At 47.9% G+C, this 23,304-nt stretch overlaps 2 pseudogenes; one reads left to right on the top strand and one right to left on the bottom strand.

Moving 5' to 3' along the window:
• Window positions 1-436: 436 nt before the first annotated feature.
• LOC100388627 (protein FAM151A pseudogene) lies at window positions 437-3,856 on the bottom strand (annotated as a pseudogene).
• An 18,116-nt stretch (window positions 3,857-21,972) lies between these two features.
• LOC100399502 (homeobox protein OTX2 pseudogene) lies at window positions 21,973-22,848 on the top strand (annotated as a pseudogene).
• The last annotated feature ends 456 nt before the right edge of the window (window positions 22,849-23,304 follow it).

Genomic DNA, 23,304 nt, shown 5'->3' with positions numbered 1-23,304 from the left:
ATTGCTATTTTTAAATGAGTAAGTTAACATTTGTTAAATTTTCTGTATTTTAATTTATATAGTAAATATTGACAGATATAAATCACATAAACAAAATATCTTTGGAGTTTTTAGTAATTTTTAATAGTATAAAAGAATCCTAAAACCAAATCGCTTGAGAACTGCTAAATGGTGATATTCTGCAGTTTTAGGATTGTGGGTCCAACTAGAGTGGGAAGACTGGCTGTGGTCAAAGATGGGAGGGGAGCCTTCTGCTACCGACTGGTAAGAGACACTGAAGCCTGGAACTACGGCAGTGGCAATGGCACGGTCAGGGCTGTGATGTGAGTTCATCACAAAAGTTGGGGTCGCTAAGTCATATTGTGGTTTGGTTGCAATGCTGAACCTTATGAATGCTGCCCCTGAAATTAGACATGGTCTCCTCTGAAGGGAATGCTTAGATCCAACACCAGACGATGCTCTCACAAGAAGCAGACATGAAGTGGGAAGCCAGGAAGAGGATCTTGCCCCAGTTGTTAGGGGTAAAGACCTGTTCTAGGCACATACTCAACTTGGCAAGCGCTAAGATAGTGCCCGCTATAGGGATAGCAGGGGGAGCTCAGGTGAGGCAGGCCCTTCAGGCTTCAAAGAGAAAGGTGCTGGAAACCAGGCATCCTGTGTCAGCAAGCCCTGTGTTCATATCCCTTCTGTTATCACTGAGTCTCCAGTGGAACAAATCCAGTCAGATTTTCCAGCCTCATCTCAGCTGTGCTAGAGAAAACTAAAGGAAGAAGCATACAGGCGTGCAGGGAAAATAACAGGTCCTTACCCGAGTTATGGTAAGTTATTTGTGAGATGGGAGTAATGGTTAGGGAGAAATTCTCAAAAAAAAGGAATTTCACGTGAATCAGAGAAACAACTTCTTTGTCCACTGACAACTAGACCTTGTTTACAAATGGCAGAATTTTCCTTAGGAGGTGACAGAACTGAGAGATATTTTGGAAGAAAGTATAAATAGAATAAATAAATATAGCAGGTGAGGTGACTCCAAAACGTATGGGACATCTACTTGGAGTTTGAGGTGCCTCTTGGACATTCCAGGTGGCGCTGCCTGAAAGACAGAAGGTTGCACATGTCTGCGTCTTGGGAGGTCTGGAGTGGAGGTATTGGCTTGAGGATCATTAACCCACGTAGGTCAGCAGTTCTCAGGCTTCAGAGCAATTCAGAGTTGCCTATGGAGGATTATTAAAAGGAAGATGCCTGTCCTAGGCCAGCTGAATCAGAATCACCAGGAGTGATTCTGAGGCACACTACCACAGTTTCTCTGAAGGCAGAGGAGATGCTGAGATCTTCCAGAAAAAAAGAGAGAGAGAGAGAGAGAGAAAGAATGAGTTCCAAATGCAGCCACAAAACCAAAAAGTGTCTTGCTCCTGAGCACCAGAAGGCTGTCAGTAAAGAATGTGCTTAATTAAATTCTAATGGGCTGGCATACGCCAGCACAAGGCACACATCAATTGCTCATCTTCAGACAGTGCAAGAGTCCTCTGCTAATATTTGAAGCCTTAAATGTAGCCACTTAAGCTCCCCATATATCAGGTATAATTAGGGATCCCAGAAGCTGCACATGGGCCTGACCATAAATCAGTCACAGGGAGCACCCGAGGGCCATGGGGAGCAACCCTCAGCCTTCTCTGGATACAGCTGTGTAAAGCAGGCCCTTTCTTCTAGAAACAATCCTCCTTGCAGCTGGACTGAACAGACTTAACGTTTCTGAAACATAGCCAGGGAACAGACTGTTCTCTTGGAAACTCCGAATTGTCTTTTCTAGTGAAGGAGTGAAAAAGGTGAGCAAAGGATTTTTCATTTATTAACAAGCTGCTATTGACCACACACAATGAGCTAGATATCCAGACCAGCACTTCAGACCTTTTCTGTTTTGTTTGTTTTGTTTTGCCTGGAGAAAGGCAAACATCTTTATTTCTTCCTCCCTCCCCGTGGGAAGCTTCTGCCCTGGGGTCTGCTGGCCACACCCCTGGCTGCACAGTTTCTGCCAGCAATCAGCCAAGACCTTGCAGTACCCCGGGGCAGCCTGTGGTAGACTCAGCTCCTGTCCACAGCCCTGACTGCCAGCAGCACTGTCCTCGCAGAGGCATAGCCTCCCCCAGCTGTGCTGTGCTCCACTGTGACGGTTGCCCAGGGGAAGGAGGCCAGCATCCTGGCTATGGCTCCAGCCGTGCTGTGGCCCAGCAGCATGGCCTGCATCTGGAAGGACGCAGGTTGCCAGAGCCCTGGCACAGCTCAAGCATAGCTGTGAGCAGCTATTCCCTGTAGCCACTGCCCAACACCTCCTCAGGCCAGCCTGCAGCCACAGTCACATGGGGGAAGACCTCAGCCACAACTGTAAGCAGCTCTCTGCCAGCCACATGGCCAGGGACCAAAAAACTCCCGTGGGAGATTTTGACCCACACCCACACAGGCTGATGCAAGAGGCCAAGCCTGGAGAGGCATGCCAGCAAGGCCAGGGATGGCCAGAGGGCTGCGGATTCTGCTCTTTGCAAATGGACGCTCCAGTGTCTGGGATATGTGGGCAGCTGCTGCAGGCAGGACTCCAACAACATGATGCTGCCACTTGGAGCACGAACAGTGGGTACAGGCTTCTCAGCCACAGTTCCCTCGAAGCCAGTTTCAGCAGGATCACGCCTTCTGTGTCTGGGAGGGTCACCATTAGCTGTTTAACTGCTGCCCTGGACATTGGGAACCAGCCACTCCACATTCAGGCCATCACTCCAAGGCAGCTGGAGAAGAGGCATCAGGCTGCCTCCAGTGTAGTACACTCGCTTCTGCATGGCATTCACTGTGGGGCCCCAAACTGCCATCCATGAAACACCTTCTGTAGGCCACAGCTTGGCAGGCATCCCCTCTACACCTCATGGCATCCTCCAAGTCAAGGCCAGCTGCTGGAACTAGGACAGGAAAGGCTCAAAGATGTCATAGAAGACGTGGTGGACAGCAGTGTCGTCCCAGACATAGCAGAACCTCCATCGATATGGGGTCTGAGGCAGCCTGCCACAGCGTCAGGCTGTACCTCTCAGGTTGGCTCAGCAGCCAGCTGAAGTGGGGCTGGGCTGCCTGCACAATGGAACACTGCACAGGGAAGGTGACCCTCTGAAACACCACTCCCACCAGCTCACACATCATCTCCACAGTGGCTCTGGTGTCCGTCCTGTTTGGGAGCATGGGCACGTAGCAGGTGATCCAGCCTGGAGACAAGATGGCCTTGGGATACTTCTCCTGGACCAGGGCCAGGAACTGTGCAGCATTGACCTCAATTGAGATGGGCATGTTGGCGCCCTTTAAGATGTCAGCATTGATCCACGAGGGCCACCGGACTTTGTCTTCCTCTATCAGCCACCGCAGGAGGTCCAGGGAGGGGCCCATGGCCTTGATGTTCTTGAAGTCCAGTTTGAACAGCCCAGCACAGGGTCCGGCCACTGCTCCAGTGTGTTGTTCCTGTAGATGGCCGGGGGCCGTGGCATGATGGGAACTCCTGTCTCGTTGGCTGTGCCGACACTTCTACATTGACATCAGCCTCCAGGACTGTGATGTTGCTGTTCAGGGCAGCTGTCATGGCTTTCTTGCTGTTGGATGCGTGATGCCAGGTGGCCTCCAGGGCATCTTGGCAGCTGATCTCGCCCTGGCTCAGCAGGTAGTCCAGCAGGTTGGCATCGCAAGTGCAGGCCTCCAGCTCATAGCCTGGCCACCGCAGAGTGATGGCAAGGACTATGACTGCATTGACCACCACAGACACACAGGTAATGCCGGCAAACACCCGGCCTTACTTGACCTGATTCTTAGATAACTGCTCCCTGTGGCCCATGACGATGCTGTCTGGGGAATGCCCCCAACTCTGCACGGCCGAGTTCCCAAGGCTCCCTGCAGCTGGGATCCCGTGGGAGGCAGGAGCTCCCAAGCAGCACCTACTTCTTATCCAGTCAAACCTTTTAAGCGTCATTATTTTGTTCCCTTTGTGGAATCTTTCTTTTGGAAAATATTGCCTGCTTGAGTGCATTAATTAATGACTTGTTTACCCATATGCTAATGTATCAGTGACATGAAAACGTGTAAACTTTAGGCCAGCCTTGTCTAACCCACAGTGAGTACTCAATACATGTTTGCTGCAGTGAATTCAGCCCCATGTCACCATACTAAATGGATGTATTTTGCACCAAAAGCAAAGCGAACATTAGCTCTACAGTTTTATTACATTTAAGAGTTTTTGTGGGGCCAAGCGTGGTGGCTCATACCTGTAGTCCCAACACTTTGGGAGGCCAAGGCAGGCGGATCACTTGAGATCAGGATGTCAAGACCAGCCTGGCTAACATGGTGAAACACCATCTCTACTAAAAATTAGCCGGCATGGTGGCACACACCTGTAATCCTAGCTACTCAGGAGGCTGAGGCAGGAGAATTGCTGGAACCTTGGAGGTGGAGGTTGCAGTGAGCCCAGATTGTACCACTACACTCCAGCCTGGGCTATAGAGTAAGACTCCATCTCAAAAAAAAAAAAGCATTTTTTGGAATAGTTCAAGGACTTGCTTCTAGCACCATGGAGCACTAGAGTTCCGGGTAACATATGGTGAGAAGCACTTATGTGTACTTTGTCCCCCGAAACTGAACCCTGAGAATATATAAATGTCTTCTTCCGACGGGGACTTGCAGAGACTCCTGGGAAGACATCTCAGTAGCATCTGGGAGAACGAGGAGATGCCTGTTTGCTGTGGGTTATATGGGCACCTTAACTGGGCTTCTGGACCAGAGATGAGACGGTGTTGAGACAACGACATATTCTGGAGCCTGTGTAGTTCTATCTGGCTGTGAGCAAGTCAGGCTAACCTTTCAACCAAGTGATCCCCTGTGGGTAACACCCCCCATGGGCATCGAGGAAGGAGAACTGTCCAGATCCAAGCACAGGTAGTTCCTGAAGAATATCTTAGTTTATAGTGTTATTGCTCAGCTGTTTCTTTTATATAATCCTTCATATATAATCATATATTAGTTTATAGAATTAGTGCTTGAAGTGTAACTTATTGCTTACATATATCTAGCATACCTAGTTCGATATAATCTTTCTATATAATCATACAGGTATTGTAGTCGGAGCTGTACTGACACATTTAGTGCTGATTTGTATAATCCTTCTATATAACCATATAGTAGTTTGTAGTAGGAGGAATGCCTAGAGCAGTCACAGAACAGAAGCAGTACATGGGAAACAGCCAGACCAGGGCGCGAACCAAAGATCCAGGCGGTGACGTCCCTGCCTGAAAGGGCATATGCTGTATGGCAGGCTTGGAGCAAGTGCCTTACCTCCTGATGAAGGAGTTATAGGACTCTGCATCCAGTTCCTGTGGAAAGTAGGCCTCAGGCCTGAGATCCTGGAAGTAACCGAAGGAGAAGAACCCCTCTGGTGTGACCAGTCGTGGTGGCTGTACACCCTGTCAGTCTTTTCTAGATTTTGTGCTAGCTCAAAGGATCCTCCCATAAATATCTTAAGAGAATAGCACAAGTCTGTCAGCTCCCACTGCATTGGCTTACAGTATCCTTTTATTAGAAATCCTTTGAAGTCTCCAGCCCCCAGATAAGAAGTGTTGCACACGACACCTGTTGCACACAGCCCACCTCCTTGCCTTGGTGATCTAATGGGGGTGGACCCCTTTTCTGTACACGACCCTCGACTACTGCACATGGCACGGCCCCCTACTGCGCATGGCCCACCTCTCTGCCCAGGTGACATAATGGGGTGGTCCTCATTGTAACTCATGTGATTATGTATGCCCTATTACTAAGCCTATAGATGATTATCTCACTCAAAACCCTGCCCCTTGCTTGTACCTAATCAATACAGATGATCTTGGGCATTTGGGGGCCACCGCTCATCTCTGCTCACAGGTGGTGTGGCCCCCAGAGTCCAGATGATCTTCACCAGTTCTTCAGTGTCCTGTCTCTTTACGTCTTGGATCCTGTACCCCAACACAGCATAAGGGACATCCCATGACTCTGTGGGGTCTCCACAGCCCTACAATCCCCAAGTGTGGTCCAGAGACCACATGCATCAGCATCATCAGGAGAACGTTTAAACACTGATGCCTAAGCCCTACCCCAGCCTACTGAACCAGAATCTCAGACAACAGTCTATAATCTGCATTTTTAAATAAGTTCCCCAAGATGCAGGGGGATTCTGGTGCATCTCACTCTCAAGACCACTGTCTGTTACCCTGCACTGCCAGGAATCCAGGGGAGGTTTCATCCAACCACCCACCCTTTCAGGCCTTCTTCCCTGCAACACTCACTCCTCATCCGCACTTCAACTAAATGGACCCTGTGAAACATCCAAAAGTAGGGAAGACCTGTGCCTTCTCCGCCTCTAGCTAGGGCTGTCTTCCCACACTCACCACAGGGTGACATTTTATCCACTGCCCATACATTGGAGGTACTCAGACAAGGGTCTTGGGAGAATGCAAACCTTATCCAGAGATACCGGAGGGATACTGCAAAACGGTGCTACCTGGGTAAGGTGAGATGCTGAGGCACCACTCAAGCATGTGTTCAAAGCCACACGCTCCCTCCCCTTTCCCAGTACCTGGACCCTTAACCCTGCGAGCCCAGGTGGCCTGTCTTTTCTCTCCTGCCAGCCTCTGTGTGAGTTCCTGAGACAGTTTGGGCCTTCTGTCCAAACTTTCCAACCCAGAGCCAACAGGCCTGCATTCTTCTCTTGGGAAGCCCTGAGCTTCCAAGAAGGGGTAGAATGAGTGAGAAGGGGAAGTGAAGGCAGCCTAAAATACCAAAGACCTTTGGTTGGCTCTCTGACCCCTGGAGCACCACAACCCCAGACCAAGAGGCAGCCAGACAAGGGCCGGCTGCTATTATTTTCTACACCGGAAAATGGTTGTTTGGTGGTGCGTGATTTGGAAAGTGGTACCCTGCCTGCCCCTGGCACTCCTGTCCCTCCTCCCCACCATACCCTTCCCCCCCACAGATAATGCAACTCAGTGCCCACTTTATGAACTCAAGGACCAAGTCCTGCTTTAAAAGCCACAGGCCAGCTGGGCATGGTGGCTCATGACTCTCAGCCCTTTGGGAGGCCAAGGCAGGTGGATCACCTGAGGTCGGGAGTTTGAAACTAGCCTGGCCAACACGGTGAAACCCCTGTCTCTACTAAAAATACAAAAATTGCTTGGCATGGTGGCAGGTGCCTGTAATCCCAGCTACTCAGGAAGCTGAGGAAGGAGAATCGCTTGAACCCAGGAGGCAGAGGTTGCAGTGAGCTGAGATCATGCCATTGCACTCCAGCCTGGGCGACAGAGCAAAACTCCATCTCAAAAAAAAAAAAAAAAAAAAAAAAGCCACAGGTCAAGTCCAGGCACCAGGCAGCCTCTCTGTGGATACTGCCTGTGTCTACCCCTTTCTCTGCTTTAGCCAGAGGAAGGGTGTCAGGAACCCCCGGCACCCCCTCTGCTGTCTGTCCCACTAACATACAGGTCTCATACTGCCTAGCATTTGTCCTGCCCCATCCTTGGTTAGTCTTGACATTGTTGCTTTAAGGAGCAGGCATGTTGGTGGCAGGAACCCTGTCACTACAGCCTGAAGTCTGGTCCCTTGCTGACCCCTCCACTCCCAGGTAGAAACAGTCTCTTCCCTTCTCTCACCTCAGCCTCCTCATTTGTAAATGAGGTATGGAGTCCAAGTTCATACCTTACTCCGGGGGCTGTTGTGAGAATTAACCTGAAAATCGATGTTGAAAAAACTAGCTGAGAACATTGTTAAACAGGCTAGAATTTTAAATGTTTCCTTCTTTCATTTTTGATGCTTAAAATTTTTTTAAAGCTTTGCTTTGCTGCTTTTAAAAGTCATATACAGTCATGTGCCACATAGTAACATTTTGGTCATTTTTGGTCATTGACTGTATACACAACACTGGTCCCGCAAAATTATAACAGAGTCAAAAAATTCCTATCATCTAATTTTTTTTTAGATAAAGTTTCACTCTTGTTGCCCAGGTTTACCACAACCTCCACCTCCCGGGTTCAAGTGATTCTCCTGCCTCAGCCTCCCAAGTAGCTGGGATCACAGGCGTCCACCACCATGCCCACCTAAGTTTTGTATTTTTAGTAGAGATGGGGTTTCACCATGTTGGCCAGGCTGGTCTCGAACTCCTTACCTCAGATGATGATTCGCCTGCCTCGGCTTCCCAAAGTGCTGGGATTATAGGTGTGAGCCACTGTGCCTGGCTTCCTTTTTTTTTCTTAACCCACTTGGAATCATACTCTATTTGTGAGTTTTAATACTGTTTTGGAGATTTCTTATGTGCACAATGAATATTATGAGCATCAAACTTTGTGAATCACTTTTACAGGATAATTTCCCAGAAATCAAATCACTGGGTTAAAGGCTATGACTGTTTTAAAGCTCCTGATGCATATATCATAACTATCGCTAGTCCTTCTTCGCAGAGTTGGAAACTGAAGCTCAAAGATTGAAATACACAGCAAAGCTGGACAAAAACCCAGGGCAAGGTATTCCACATTCTGTGGTCTACACTCAACAGCACAGCACAAGAGAGAAGGCGGCCCCCTCCTGCAGAGTCTCAGCTTCTTGTGCACTGATGAGGACAAGCAGCCCTGTGGGAGATAAAACCTGGAACAAAGGCTGGGGCATTGAAAGGGCAGCCTGGGGTTCAGGTCAGCTGAGTTCAACTGGGGACTCTTCTGCTAACTCTGCGACCCTGAGCAAGTGAGTGCCTTGGGCCTCAGTTTCAGTCCCGCAAGATGAGGGGCATGGATTGAGTCTAACACACCAGCCCTCTGTCCAGATGCATCATTTTCATACCAAAAACGGAGACGTTTCGGTTTTAGTTTTGCATCAAAGAACTGAAGATAATGCATTTGCTCCAGCTCAAGATAGCAACTGGTTGCTCTCTTGGCCATAAAACTGGCCTGGCTGGATCTCACAGCCGGCAGGCTGGAGTTCATGAGACAACTAGCTCCAGAAAACAGTCTCCAAGCTGGAATCTGCCAGAGAGTGGCAAGAGAATGCGGTCCTTTCAAGATCGGGTCAGATGGTCTCAGCACCAGGCTCCACTGTCCACTGTCAGCACTGTAAAGAGATTTGCCTGTTCACCCAGCCCTGGGGACACATGGACAGATGGAGCTCCTCGGTACCAGCCGTCCAGGGTGCTGGCCTACTGCCTGCTCTCTGGGTGCATGGGGTGCTGATGGACAGCTGCCCAGAGCTGGCTGAGCAGGGTCCTGCGGGCCTCGAGACTGCTGCTCTTGGTTGTTTTTTCAAGTGGCCAAGAACTCAGGAAGCCACATCAGTTATTGTGAAAATGAGACCAACAAGACAAGGTGGGTGGGGACAGATGTTTATCCGACGCCCCGGAACTTACGTGTTTATCTGGCTGACACACAGACTGCCATTTCCCAGAACACAGAGATGAGTGCCCCTCTTTGGGGTGGAGGGTCAAGGTCCTAGAATTCTACACTTGTGCATCTTCCTGACTTGCTACAGTATTTTTGAGCCTGGAACAATGTTTGCTCCCCTGGTGGAGGAACTGCTTCAGCTCTCCCAGGAAGAGGAATGGTGAGTTCAGGGCACCGTCTTTATGGAAAATGTGCCTCTGGAGCATCAGGAAGCCAAGTCACTGACAGACAGAGAACACATCATTTCCATACGTAAAAAGTACATATAAGTAAAAGAACACATTTTGCAGAACATGTTCAAACAAAAAGATAAACATATAAAAATGATGGTCTATGGGTTAAAAAAAATCAGATTAGATCCTGGGGATAATCACCTCTGGTACAAGAAAAGAGGGGACCTGCAGGGACCAATTGTGAAAATGCGCTGTGAACTGACTGAGGAATGTCACTAACTCCCAGGGCTTGACGGCCAAAAGTTTTTTGGAAAGAAAAAAAGACAAAAGGCAACCAAACCCAGGAGATGTCATTAAGAATGGCTTTTGGCCTGGGTGTCACGGCTCACGCCTGTAATCCCAGAACTTTGGGAGGCCGAGGCAGGTGGATCACTTGAGATTAGGAGTTCAAGACTAGCATGGCCAGCATGGTGAAATCATACCTGTACTAAAAATACTTAAATTAGCAGGGCATGATGGTGCATGCCTATAGTCCCAGCTACTTGGGAGGCTGAGGCAGAAGGATCGCTTGAACCCAGGAAGCGGAGATTTCAGTGCCAAGATCAAGCCACTGCACTCCAGCCTGGCAATAGGCAGAGACTCGTCTCAAAAAAAAAAAAATGGCTTTTGAAGGGCCTTGACTTTGTTTTTATAAAGGGAGGAGGTTAGTCCACATGGGACAGAGAGGTGTGGGCCACCTTAGTTCTCAGCCCTAAGAGAGCATTCGAATCCCTAGCAGAGCCTTGAAAAGACACTGGATTCCATTGGCTTGGGGTGAATAGGGCTTTCAGGTTTAAACAGAGCCCAGGTGTCTTATGAGCAGCCAGAGCTGGGACAGCTGCACTGAAGTACCCTGTGTGGCTTCGGATTGCTCAGGAGAATGGAGGGAGGGCTTGCTGAGAACTGGAGAAAGAGGGCTTTGAAGAGGAAGGGTCAGTTGCAGTCAGAGATGGAGAAGGAGTGACCAGCAGTGGGCAATGTTTCGAATGAGGGAGGAGAGGAGAAACCAGAAAAGAAGCAGGGGTGAGGGGGTGCAGTAAGAACTGGGGGGTAGAGAGAGGGGAGCTGTAGATGCAAGGGACAGTGAGGCAGGAAGGGAGCAGGGTCCAAGCGACTGCAGGCCGACCTCTCACATTACAGACACAATGAGAAAGCTGAGCCTCAGAGAAAGCGACTTATCCAGAAATGGGCCTGCGACTTATCCAGAAATGGGCCTTGAACACAGCCACCTGACTGCACTGGCCTGTCCAGGGCTCTCCCCACCATCCCACAAAGCCTCTCTGCTTTGCCTGAGTGGCACATCCCCATCATCTGACCAATGCCCATCACAGAGGCAGGGGAGAAGCCACCTCAGAGGGAGCTGGCAAGTGCTTTGAACCTCCTGAGAAAAAAATCAGTGGACTTTAGGAAGGCAACTGACTAGTTATGATTGCTTATTCCCTCCCCTTTCTCAGGCCAGTGCTCTCATCTTTTGCTAACTTTCCATCACCCTCTGAAGTCAGGGTTCTTTTCTTCCTAATTCCTTACTCTTGGAGGCTCACTTTTAGTTCTTTCAATGCTGCCAGCCAGGCTGGGTGATTGTCTTAGCAATTCTCTAATTTCCTGCTGCTCGGACGGTCTGTTTGTCATCCTGCTGAGAAATGGAGGTCTGTGGAGTTAGGGTCTGAGGGGTTGGCTGAGAACACTTGCTCTCAGCCAGAATGCATGGCATGCCCATGTGTCCACCACGCTCAATGTCTCACAGGTACCCATTTTTTTTTTTTTTTGAGACAGAGTCACACTCTGTGGCAAGGCTGGAGTGCAGTGGCACTATCTCAGCTCAATGCAACCTCCACTCCCTGAGTTCAAGCGATTCTCCTGCCTCAGCCTCCTGAGTAGCTGGGACTATAGGCATGTACCACCACACCAAGCTAATTTTTGACAACAAAAGTGTAAATATGGCTATAGTTAATGGGTTTTTTTTGCCCTTGATTCATTTCAGCTTGTTAGACCCATGACTAATAAAGTGTGGGCTGGCATTACTCACTAATTACTCCCAATTAAATCAAGGGCCAGGACCCTGCCTCTTAGGCAGACCCCAGTCCCTAGGAGCTCTGGGCATCTAATAGTGCTCAGGAAACACTCAATTTTTGCTTGATTAAAACAAAAACAAAACAAACAAACAAACAAACAAAAAACAGAAATGCACAAGGCAGCCAAATTGGGCTGTTCCTGCACATTTTGCCTGGAGATGTGTGTTCCCACTGAGCACAATGGAAGCCACTAACAGTGGTATCCACTCCTCTCTCACAACCTGGGGAGGCACAAAGGGAAGGTGTTGTTATCCCCATTTTCCTGATGGGGAAATTGAGGCTTAAAGAGGTCAAGGGGTGTTTGCAAAATCAGTGGCCTGTGTTGATGGAGTGAGGGGGGTGAGAACTTTTGTGCCGTGTCTTCATTCCTCAGTCCCGACTCCTTTTTAATGTACTGCCTCCAGTTTCAATGGCTCATTTGCTCAGCCAAGTATTCAGTCATTGACGTATTTGACAAATGCTTGTTAAGCACATCCTTTGTACACAGTGCAGCACAGACGCTGGGGAAACAATGGAGAACAAGAAAAAGTGCCTGCTTTCATTGAGTGGTCCAAAGGGAAAGGTGGCAAGGAACACCGAAGCAGTTATATATATAAGATCATTTGATTCAAGACAAATGTTATAAAGAGATAGAATAGAGTCATACTCTGTTGTGGGATACAAAGTGGCCAGGGTAACCAGAGCAGGGAGACAGAAAGGTACCTCTGTTCAGCGAGGATTGTCAGGCAAGGCTTCCTGAGAATGTGATGCCAGAGCTGGGACCTTAATAAAGACAGGGAGCCAGCCATGTAAAGATCTGGGAAGAGGAGTCCTGAAAAGAGGTGACAGCAAGTGCCAAGACTCTGAGGCAGAAATAGGAATAGCCTGCTCATGTCAGAGGGACAAAAAGACTACTTAGGTGAGAAATCTTGAGCAATGGCGAGAACAGAGGGAAGAGGAAGGTAGAGGGCCTCAGAGGCCATCCTGGGGAAGGCAAAGGAAAGCCTGGACCAGCCAAGAAGAATCCGCAAGTGTACCACCCTTCCCATCACCTGAAGATGCCTGCATGAATACGGTGGGCCTGGCTTGTCTTTTTCTGAGTTTGATTTATTTCCAAGGCAAAAGCATGCCCTTGAGCCCTTAATAGCTTAAATACAGCAACTATATGCATCGTTTCACAGTCTTTCACTTGCACCATCTGTCAACGGATTTAATTTACTTTAAGGTACTGCTATTTGTTTATGTGAACATGAATTCTGTGTCAGTATTCAACTAGTCCGCTTATTACAAAATCTTCAAGCTGGCCAGGTACAGTGGCTCAGGCCTGTAATCCCAGCACTTTAAGAGGCCAAGGCGGGGGGAATCACCTGAATTCAGGAGTTCAGGACCAGCCTGGCCAACATAATGAAACCTCATCTCGACTCAAAATACAAAAATTAGCTGGGCATGGTGGCGGGTGCCTGTAATCCCAGCTACTTCGGAGACTGAGGAAGAGGAATTGCTTGAACCCAGTAGGGGGAGGATGCAGTGAGCCAAGATCTTGCCATTGCACTCCATCCTGGGCAAAAAGAGCGAAACTCCATCTCCAAAAAAGAAAATAATAGTCTCGAGCCAGCTTTCTGTATAAAATTCCATCTTATTTTTATGATACATTAATTCATATTCTAACTATAAAAAAATTTAAAAATTACTGAAATTTTCAGAAAAGCACTAAGAATAAAATGTAAATGTCCTCTAAAGAGTAGACTTGATCTAAGAGTGAAGGGCTGAAAGTTTGAAGGGCTTCTCCCATTCTCCTCTAAATGAAGGGTGTCTGCTCAGCAGCTTCCCCAGCTGAGGGAGGACCATTTACTTTGGTTAAAGCATTTGCCCTTCTAAACTTTAGATTCCTTTTCTGCTTACTGGGGCTTTATTTCCAAGGTCTACAATGAGAATTAAGGAAGATAATGCAAGGAGAGCAGCTAAAACAACACCAAGCTCAGAGAAGATGCTCCAAAATATTAGCTTTGGGTCAGGGACGGTGGCTCAGGTGGGAGACTGAGGTGGGAGCATCGCTTGAGCTCAGGAGTTCAAAACCACCTTGGGCAACATAGCAAGACTCCATCTCTTAAAAAAAAAAAAAAAAAAGTTGTTATGCAAAGTGGTGTGCACCTATAGTCCCAGCTGCTCGGGAGGCTAAGGTGGGAGGATTACTTGAGCCCAGGAGTTTGAGGCTGCAGTAAACTAGGATCATGCCACTGCACTTCAGCCTGAATTACAGAGCAAATATATATATATACACACACACATCTATATAGATAGATAGATATTTCTGTTATACTATATTTATATTATACTCAGTGTATATTATAGCACTGAGGCTACATCTAGAGCAGAACATCCAGACGGTATTCCATCAAGGAGTGTTTGCTTGCTTCTAAAGAACATTCTAGCAATCAAAGCTGCCCATAACTTAAGGGTGTCCTGTCAAAGTGTCATATCAAGTAATTTACCAGGAACTTTCAACAATAAAATTGAGAAACTCCTTCAACTCTCTGAATCTCCTTTTCCCTGTAAAGTCAGATTCCTTCTCTAGTCCCTGCCACATAATTTCAGATATTCCTCAAATTCATATTGAATGTCTATTCTATACTGTATGCCAGGCATTGTACTAGATGCTGTGGTCCAGCAGTGAACAGGATGGGCATGGGCCGCACCCTCCAGGAACTGCCAGCCCCAGAGCTGCAGGCATCTGCAGCTACTTCCACAGTGACATCAGCCATTATGGAAGTAACTGCACTCCAAATTGAGGAAACTGAAGAACCACGCTCATTCTTTTACTGATAGGGTTTTCCCAGGGACATGACAATGCATGGAAATCATTAATAGAGGTGACGTTCAGATTCCCAGGACCTTGGTTGGATCTAATCTGCAACCTGCCTTGGAGACGGCATCTGTGGGTCTTGGAGCTGGAAAGGAAATGCCTGGAATTCTAGGACTGCTTCACATCGGTGCCCTTCCCCCTGCCAGTGCCCTTCCCCCTGCCTGTACCCTCCAAGCTTTGGCCAGCCTGAAAGGAATGCATCGAGAAGTAAAATAGTGTCCATGGCTGATTGAGCATCTTTATAGGACCCTCTTTACAGGCTCAGATGCACAGACACGCTGTGCCAGGAGTGGAGCTGCTGGCCTCTTTGAGAGTGACTGTCTCCCTAAATTGAAAACAAATTCTCCAGACATACAGGAAGCACACACAGGAGCCAACCTGGGTAAATGAAGAATAACAGCTTACTCTGTGGCTCTTCCGTTAGAAGCTTCAGTGGGGATCCAGCAGCAGGCTCTCTCTGAGTTGTGGCAAGGTTGGATGGGTAAAAGAGAGAAAGAAGACGGCCAGGCACGGTGGCTCATGCCTGTAATCCCAGCACTTTCCCCCGAGGCAGTTGGATCACCTGAGGTCAGGAGTTTGAGACCAACCTGGCCAATTTGGTGAAACCCCATCTCTACTAAAACTACAAGACAATTAGCTGGGCGTGGGGGCACGTACCTGTAATCCCAGCTACTTGGAAGGATGAGGCAGGAGAATTGAACCAGGGAGTGGGAGGTTGCAATGAGCCAAGATCGTACCACTGCACTCCAGCCTGAGCAACAGAGCCAGACTCCATCTCAAAAAATAAAACATAATAAATATAAAAAAAAAAGAGAGCCTCATAGCCACGCCCTGTCCCTATGCCACTTTCACGTCCTACCCTTCTGAACTAGTCACACTCTTGCACACTCTGGCACGTACTCACACTCATACTCATGCACACACACGCTCTTCTCCATTTAATGCCATTCCCCTGATTGCTGTGGGTATGTGCTGCCCCATCCCACCCTGTCCTGGCATCAAATCAAAGACCACATTTCCTCACAGCCCAACCTTCAGGAAAACACATCTCCTAGGTTTGCTTCCTAAACTCCTCATCACACATAAAGAACACATTATCCTTCCAAAGCTAGCACCGAGACCTAACATTTGTCCCATGAGTTGCCACATTACGCATTACTAAGAATGCAGACAGCCTGTAAGAAGCCTCACATGTCCCTTAAGTATCTGAAGTCACAGCCACTCAGGTCCAGCTGGACATATCCAAGCTGGACTCACCAGTGTCTCATTGACTGGTGAACACGGGTCAGCCCTGCCAGGCCACCAGCCTGCCTGAAAGTCAGCTCTCAACATGGCACTCCTGTGCTAAGGAACCACTTGTGGGTGACATGGATGTCCATCCCTGGGCGCAGACAGGCAGAATGTAGTGGGTGTACTTCAGTGTTACTATGCAGCACTTAGAAGTCATTGCCTGTATGCACACTTGGTAGTATGAATGAATCTTAAAATCCTAGTGCCAAACAAAAAAAGCCAGCAGCAGAGTAAGATATACAAAATCCCAAATCCTTTACATACATTGAAACAACATATATCCTAAGAACTAAGCACCAATATCATTCATAAAAGAACATGCACAGCCAGGCGCAGGGGCTCACATCTGTAATCCCAGTGGTTTGGGAGGCTGAGGCAGGCAGATCATGAGGTCAAGAGATCAAGACCATCCTGGCCAACATGGTTAAACTCTGTCTCTACTATAAATACAAAAATTAGCTGGACGTAATTGCATGGGCCTGTAGTCCCAGCTACTCGGAGGAGGCTGAGGCAAGAGAATCACTAGAACCCAGGAGGCAGAGGCTGCAGTGAGCCAAGATCATGTCATTACACTCCAGCCTGGTGACAGAGTGAGACTCCATCTCAAAAAAAACAAAAAACAAAAAACAGCTGGCTGTGGTGGCTCATGCCTGTAATTTCAGCATTTTGGGGAACCAAGGCGGGCGGATCATGAGGTCAGGAGTTCAAGACCAGCCTGGCCAACATGGTGAATCCCTGTCTACTAAAAATACAAAAATTAGCTGGGCATGGTGATGTGCACCTGTAATCCCAGCTACTCAGGAGGCTGAGGTAGGAGAATCTCTTAAATGTGGGAGGCAGAGGTTGCAGTGAGCCAAGACCTCACCATTGCACTCCAGCTTAGGCAACCAAGTGAGATTCTGTCTCAAAACAAACAAAAAAAGAACATGCATGGACAAAAAGAGAGCTGACAACTGTATTAGAAGCCATCCCCCTATAGATGGGGAAATGAGAATACATAAGCAAATCAAGAGAGGGACTCTGTAGGGACCAGTGATGAGAGTATGTCATGAACTACAGAATATGATGAACTTATCCTCTAATTCTCTTCACCAGAAGTCAGCAAAGGGGGAGTGGGGTGAGGAGGACACATACATCTCTGACCTGGTTTGTTGGCTTGTTTATAGAGACAGGTCTTGTCCTGTCATTGAGGATGGAGTGCCATGGCATCATCATAGTTCACTGTAACCTTGAATGCCTAGGCTCATGGGCTCAAGCCAGCCTCCTGCCTCAGCCTTCTGAGTGGCTGAGACTATAGGCGCATACCACTGCACCAGGCTAATTTACAAAAGTTTCTTTAGAGATGGGGTCTTGCTTTGTTGCCCAGGCTGGTCTCAAACTCCATTTCTAAGTAAGTTTCCTGCCTCGGCTTCCCAAATTGCTGGGATTACAGGTGTGAGCCATGGTGCTCTGCCTGGCCCAAGTTTAGATTCCCAACCTCTGCTCCCACTTCCTTGAGCCTCAAGCCAAACGCGGTGGCCTGTGACTCACACAACAGCCCTGATTCTTCGCCTTTGATTATGCTGCCCTTCTATGCCCCACACTTCAAGGACCAGCTCTGGTGTCACCCCCTCCAGAGGCTTCCACCTGTCTTCCTGAACCATCATGGTACTTTCTCTGCCCCACACTGCAGGCACCGATCAACATGTTTGGCAGTATTTCCTTATTCGTAGGCAGAAGTAACCCCAGTGGAGCCTCTAGGGTGGGGTTACTCTGTTCAGGGAGCCTGTGCAGCAGTGGCACTTTGTGTCTTTAGCCATCTGCACTCTGAGATTGCAAGGCATGTCTTTTTTTTTTTCTTTCTTTCTTTCTTTTTTTTATGGAGTCCCACTCTGGCACCCAGGCTGGAGTGCAGTGGCACGATCTCAGCTCGCTGCAACCTCTGCCTCCTGGGTTGAAGCGATTCTCCTGCCTCAGCCTCCCGAGTAGCTGGGATGACAGGTACACGGCAAGGCATGTCTTCTAAGAGCACTCTTCAAAGGGCTTACTCTAAAAGGAGCAAGGGAAAAGGGGCTCTACACAGAGATGCAGTACTTTCCCAGGAGAACCCATCACAAAGAAGAGGCCCATAGACGGATGCTTGGCAAATGGCCAAATAACAAGAGTTCTTCCACAAGCCCTTCTATAGTTCAACCCTGGGCTCTCTTCCCATGCCCAAGACACCTCTGTGGCATCCCCTTTCCTCCCTTCCTGCAAGCCCCAAGACTCAGCCGGGCTGCCTCTTCCCTTTCAAAGTACTTCCACCCTGAGCCTCCTCTAAAAGTGAATCTGACTGTGGAAGCCATTATCTCGTTATTTGGACAACCACTCCCACCATCCCCCACAACAGCAGGTTTTTAATCAGAACCCATCTAGAGTCCTACAGACAGAAACATCTGGGAATTGGAAGTCTTAGAAAGTGGTGAAAGCTCCCTTCCCTGTCTTCAGCTTGTAAAGAGTCAGTAACAAACATTTCCGAGCACCTCTGGTATGCTAGGCACTGATTTCGACGCCGGAGATATGATGGTGAGTAAAGGAAGGCGAGCCCTCCCCTCATGGGGCTGGCTGATAACCTACTACTTCCCAGGATGAGACTCTCACCCACTCTCCAAAGACATGAATGTGAATTTTGCCAAATTCAATTTTCATTCTCCTGGGGCCTGTGCAGTGTTGGCAACAGAGGGGAGAAACTGGCTGGAGACCAGCTGCTTTGCAGGGCCTTGCCAGGGCTGGCACAGAGGGCTGGTGTTTCTATTCCCAGGGCCTGGCTCCCAACCAGGATGGCATCTGCTCAGCATTTGGAGCCCAGCATACTCTAATTGTCCTGTGGCCTCGTGGCACTTTCAGCCTATCAACTGAGTTTTTCTTAAAAAGCAACTCCTGTGTTTATTGGTTTTCTGCCCAAGATTTAGGTCACTAGAATTTTCCTGAAGGATGGAAAAACTCAGAGAACTAGATCTGGATGACTATCTCATGCGGGGATGTGAGTGGGAGGAACTGGTGACATACTGAGGAGAAGCTGGCCCAATGCCCACACCTACCACTCACTGCCTCACTACTTCTCTGAATACCACTGAGTAGCACCTCACTACCTTCCTGAGCCCTTGGACAGCGAGCTGGGGCCCTCAAGCTGGTGGCATTACCTTGCTGGGTGTGCATAACTGAATCCCTTCCCTCTCTGGACTGCTATCCTCTCAAGTGATCCTTAAACCGGTGAAATCGTGGCTTCAAAGGGACTTTTCAAGCTCTGTAAAAACATAAGGTCCTGTGGGGATTCTGTGTACTTTCCTCTCAATTTTGCTGTCAACCTATAGCAGCTTCTAAAAAACAAAGTGCATTAAAATAATAATTTTTTTTAAAAAAGTAAGGCCCTATGGCAAACCCTGGGAAAGGGAGCTCTAGGTTATTCTAAAAGCTCCACTTATTTCTATGCAGGCTTGCAAAGTAGAAAATTTTTGTGAGCCTCAGTTTCCCCATTCTACAAATAAAATAATGGTTTGTAAATACTGGGTTTATTGTAGAGTACTGCTCCTTTGTGAGGTCTTATTATTATCTGCCACCTACTAAAAGAGACTGGCCAACCAGCAAGTCCCACGTTGGTAGAAACTTTGAAGCTCTTAAAGAACCCTGGAAAGCCCTAGAGAAAGTGTAAGTAACTGTTTCACAGGCACCTTAAACTTAGCATGTTCAGGCCAGGTGAGGTGGCTCACACCTGTAATCCCAGCATTTTGGGAAGCCAAGGCGGGTGGATCACGAGGTCAAGAGATCGAGACAATCCTGGTCAACAAGGTGAAACCCTGTCTCTACTAAATATACAAAAATTAGCTGGGCAGGGTGGTGCGTGCCTGGAATCCCAGCTACTCGGGAGGCTGAGGCTGGAGAATTGCTTGAAGCCAGGAGGTGGAGGTTGCGGTGAGCCGAGATCATGCCATTGCACGTCAGCCTGAGTAACAACAGCAAAACTCCGTCTCAAAAAAAAAAGAAAACTTAGCATGTTCAATAATGAGCAGGAGGAGGAGGAAGATGAGAAGGAGAAGACAGAGGAGGAGGAAGATGAGTAGAAGACAAGAAGTAGGAGAAGATAGAGGAGGGACGGAAGAAGAAGACAGGAGGAGGAGAAGGCAGAGTGGGAGGAGAAGGAAAAGGAGCAGCAAACGCTGAACCAGAAGCAAAGGCCCAAGAAGCAGAGGAAGATAAAGAAAGAGGAGAAAGGAAAAGAAAAAAGAAGGAAGGAGTCGCAACAGCAGCAGCTGCCAAAGCAGAGGCAGAAAAGAAGTGGGCATGGAAGCAGCAGAAAAGGCAGAAAAGGCAGAAGTAGAAGCAGCAGAAACATACAAAGCAGTAGATGCTTAGAAAGCAGAAGCTGCACCCACAGATGCAGAGGAAGAGAGAGAGAAACTGAGAAAGGAAGAGGATGTAGTAGCCATGGAAGGAGAAACAAAAGCAGCAAGAGAAGAAGCAGAAGGAGCAAACAGAAGAAGCAGGAGCAGAAAAAGCAGAGCAGGAGGGAGAAGAGGAAGGGGAGAAAGAAGAGGAGGGGAGAGCAAAACAGGATGTGGAGAGAAGAGGGAGATGTAGTCATAGTGGAAGAAGGAGAAGCTGCAGCAGACAGAGAAGCAGCAAAAGCAGAGAAAGTGGAAAGTGAAGCCTAAGTAGAAGCAGCAGGAGAGGCAGGAGGAGGAAGAGGAAAAGGGCAGGAGGAGGAGGAAAAGGATGAAAAAGCAAAAACAGAAGTAGATGAAAGGAAAAGCAGAGGCCGAAGAAGCAAGCACAGGAGGAAAAAAGGAGCAGAAGTAGAAGGAATAGCTAAGGAGAAGCACAGGCAGAGACTGCAGTAGAAGCAGTGTGGGAAGCAGAAGAGAGGGTAGAAGAGCAGGACAGGGTGCGGGGAGTAGCAGAGCGAGGATGAGAAGCAGAAACAGAAAAAGTAGCTGGGGAAAAAAAGCAGAAGCAGAAAAGGGAGAAGCCAAAGCACGGAAAGCAGAAGCTGAAGCCAACACAGAGCAGCAGACAGGAGGAGAGAAGACAGGACAACAGACACAGCCACTGAAGCAGAAGCTGGAGGAAAAGGACAGAATCAGCAGAAGCCCAAGCAGAAGGAGCCTCCCAAGGCAGAGGCTGTGTGCCCACTGAGGGGTAAGGAAGAAAGCACGCAGGCCTGGCCACCTTATTGGACCATTGCTTTCCTCCAGGAGACAAAGAGGCAGGTGAACCAGTGAGACGTTCTTGCAATTCTAATCATTTGTGCCAAAAATGAGGCTAGGCCAAAGCAGAAAAGGTTCCCAAGACAAAAACAAGGATAAAGGAATAAACTCTGATCAAACACGTTCCATGGGACAAGCTCAGCCCCTGCTTTCCATCAGCTCATAATCTAGACAGGGTGATGCCAACGGTCAGAAGAGGAGTAAGAATTCTAAAAGCCCAGAATTTGGGAAATAAGGAAACATTAGAGGGGCCTTAGAAAGAGGTAGGATTGTTAAAAAGCAAAACCACTGAAAATAACTATAGCTGTAATAATTTGTTAATGGATACACAATATGAAAATATGTAAATTGTGACATCAAAAACATAAGGTGAGAGGAGGATTAAAAGTAGTGTTTTGTACATCATAAAAGTTAAGTTGTTACCAGCTTAAAATAGACTGTTATAAACATAATATGTTTCAGGTAAGCCTCATGATAACCACAAAATAAAAACCCACACTAAATACACAAAACAGAAAGAGAAAGAAATCAGTGCCGCTATAGAAATCATCAAATTCCAAAGGAAGACAGGAATAGAAGAAGAAAGGAACAAAGGATCTACAATTAGAAAACAATTAACAAAATAGCAATAGTAATTTTTACCTATCAATAATTACTTTAAATGTAAATGGATTAAATTTTCCATCAAAAGACAGAATGGCTGATTGGATTAAAAACAAGGCTCGGCCGCCTCGGAAGCAGTAAACCAGCACCTCTGTTTGTTTGCTTTGCCCTTAGTTCCGCTGCTCCATTCCCACCCACCAAGGACTCTGAACCTGTCCACCCCCGGCGCATCAAGATCTTCCAGCTGGGTACCCCCGATTAGGGCCAAACAACCTTAGCATGATGTCTTATCTTAAGCAACCGCCTTACGCAGTCAATGGGCTGAGTCTGACCACTTCGGGTATGGGCTTGATGCATCCCTCTGTGGGCTACCCGGCCACCCCCTGGAAACAGCGCTGGGAGAGGATGATGTTCACTCGGGCGCATCTAGATGTGCTGGAAGCACTGTTTGCCAAGACCCAGTACCCAGACATCTTCATGCGAGGGGAGGTGGCACTGAAAATCAACTTGCCCGAGTCCAGGGTGCAGGTATGGTTTAAGAATTGAAGAGCTAAGTGCCGCCAGCAACAACAACAACAGCAGAATGGAGGTCAAAACAAAGTGAGACCTGCCAAAAAGAAGACCTCTCCAGCTTGGTCAGTGAGTTCCGAGAGTGGAGCAAGTGGCCAATTCACTCCCCGCTCTAGCACCTCAGTCCCAACCATTGCCAGCAACAGTGCTCCTGTGTCTATCTGGAGCCCAGCTTCCATCTCCCCACTGTCAGATCCCTTGTCCACCTCCTCTTCCTGCATACAGAGGTCCTATCCCATGACCTATACTCAGGCTTCAGGTTATAGTCAAGGATATGCTGGCTCAACTTCCTACTTTGGGGGCATGGACTGTGGATCTTATTTGACTCCTATGCATCACCAGCTTCCCAGACCAGGGGCCACACTCAGTCCCATGGGTACCAATGCAGTCACCAGCCATCTCAATCAGTCCCCAGCTTCTATTTCCACCCAGGGATATGGAGCTTCAAGCTTGGGCTTTAACTCAACCACCGATTGCTTGGATTATAAGGACCGAACTGCCTCCTGGAAGCTTACCTTCAATGCTGACTGCTTGGATTATAAAGATCAGGCATCCTCGTGGAAATTCCAGGTTTTGTGAAGACCTGTAGAACCTCTTTTTGTGGGTGATTTTTAAATATACTGAGCTGGACATTCCAGTTTTAGCCAGTTATTGGTTAAAAGAGTTAGATGGGATGATGCTCAGACTCATCTGATCAAAGTTCCAAGAGGCATAGAAGGAAAAAATGAAGGGCCTTAGAGGGGCCTACCAACCAGCAACCTGAAATGGACAAACCAATCTACTTAAGATCCTGTCATAGTTTTAGATAATTGGTTTTCCTGATTTGCAAAGTAATCAAAAGCATTCTAGCCATGTGCAACCAAACACCACCAAAAATAAAATCAAACAAAACTAAGTTGTGAAGGAAGGGAGGGAAGAGCATAGCCTTCTTAAGAGAGGTGTCTAGGGTTTTAGCCAATCCTTGGTTGAATCTTAGGAATGAACAGTGTCTCCAGCTCATTCACATTTCATGACCAACTGGTAGTTGGCACTGAA

The sequence above is a fragment of the Callithrix jacchus genome, chromosome 15 (assembly GCF_049354715.1).
Source record: "Callithrix jacchus isolate 240 chromosome 15, calJac240_pri, whole genome shotgun sequence".
NCBI classification, from domain to species: domain Eukaryota; kingdom Metazoa; phylum Chordata; class Mammalia; order Primates; family Cebidae; genus Callithrix; species Callithrix jacchus.
The sequence above is the reverse complement of the archived record's forward strand: the minus strand, read 5'-3'. Positions and strand labels throughout refer to the sequence as shown.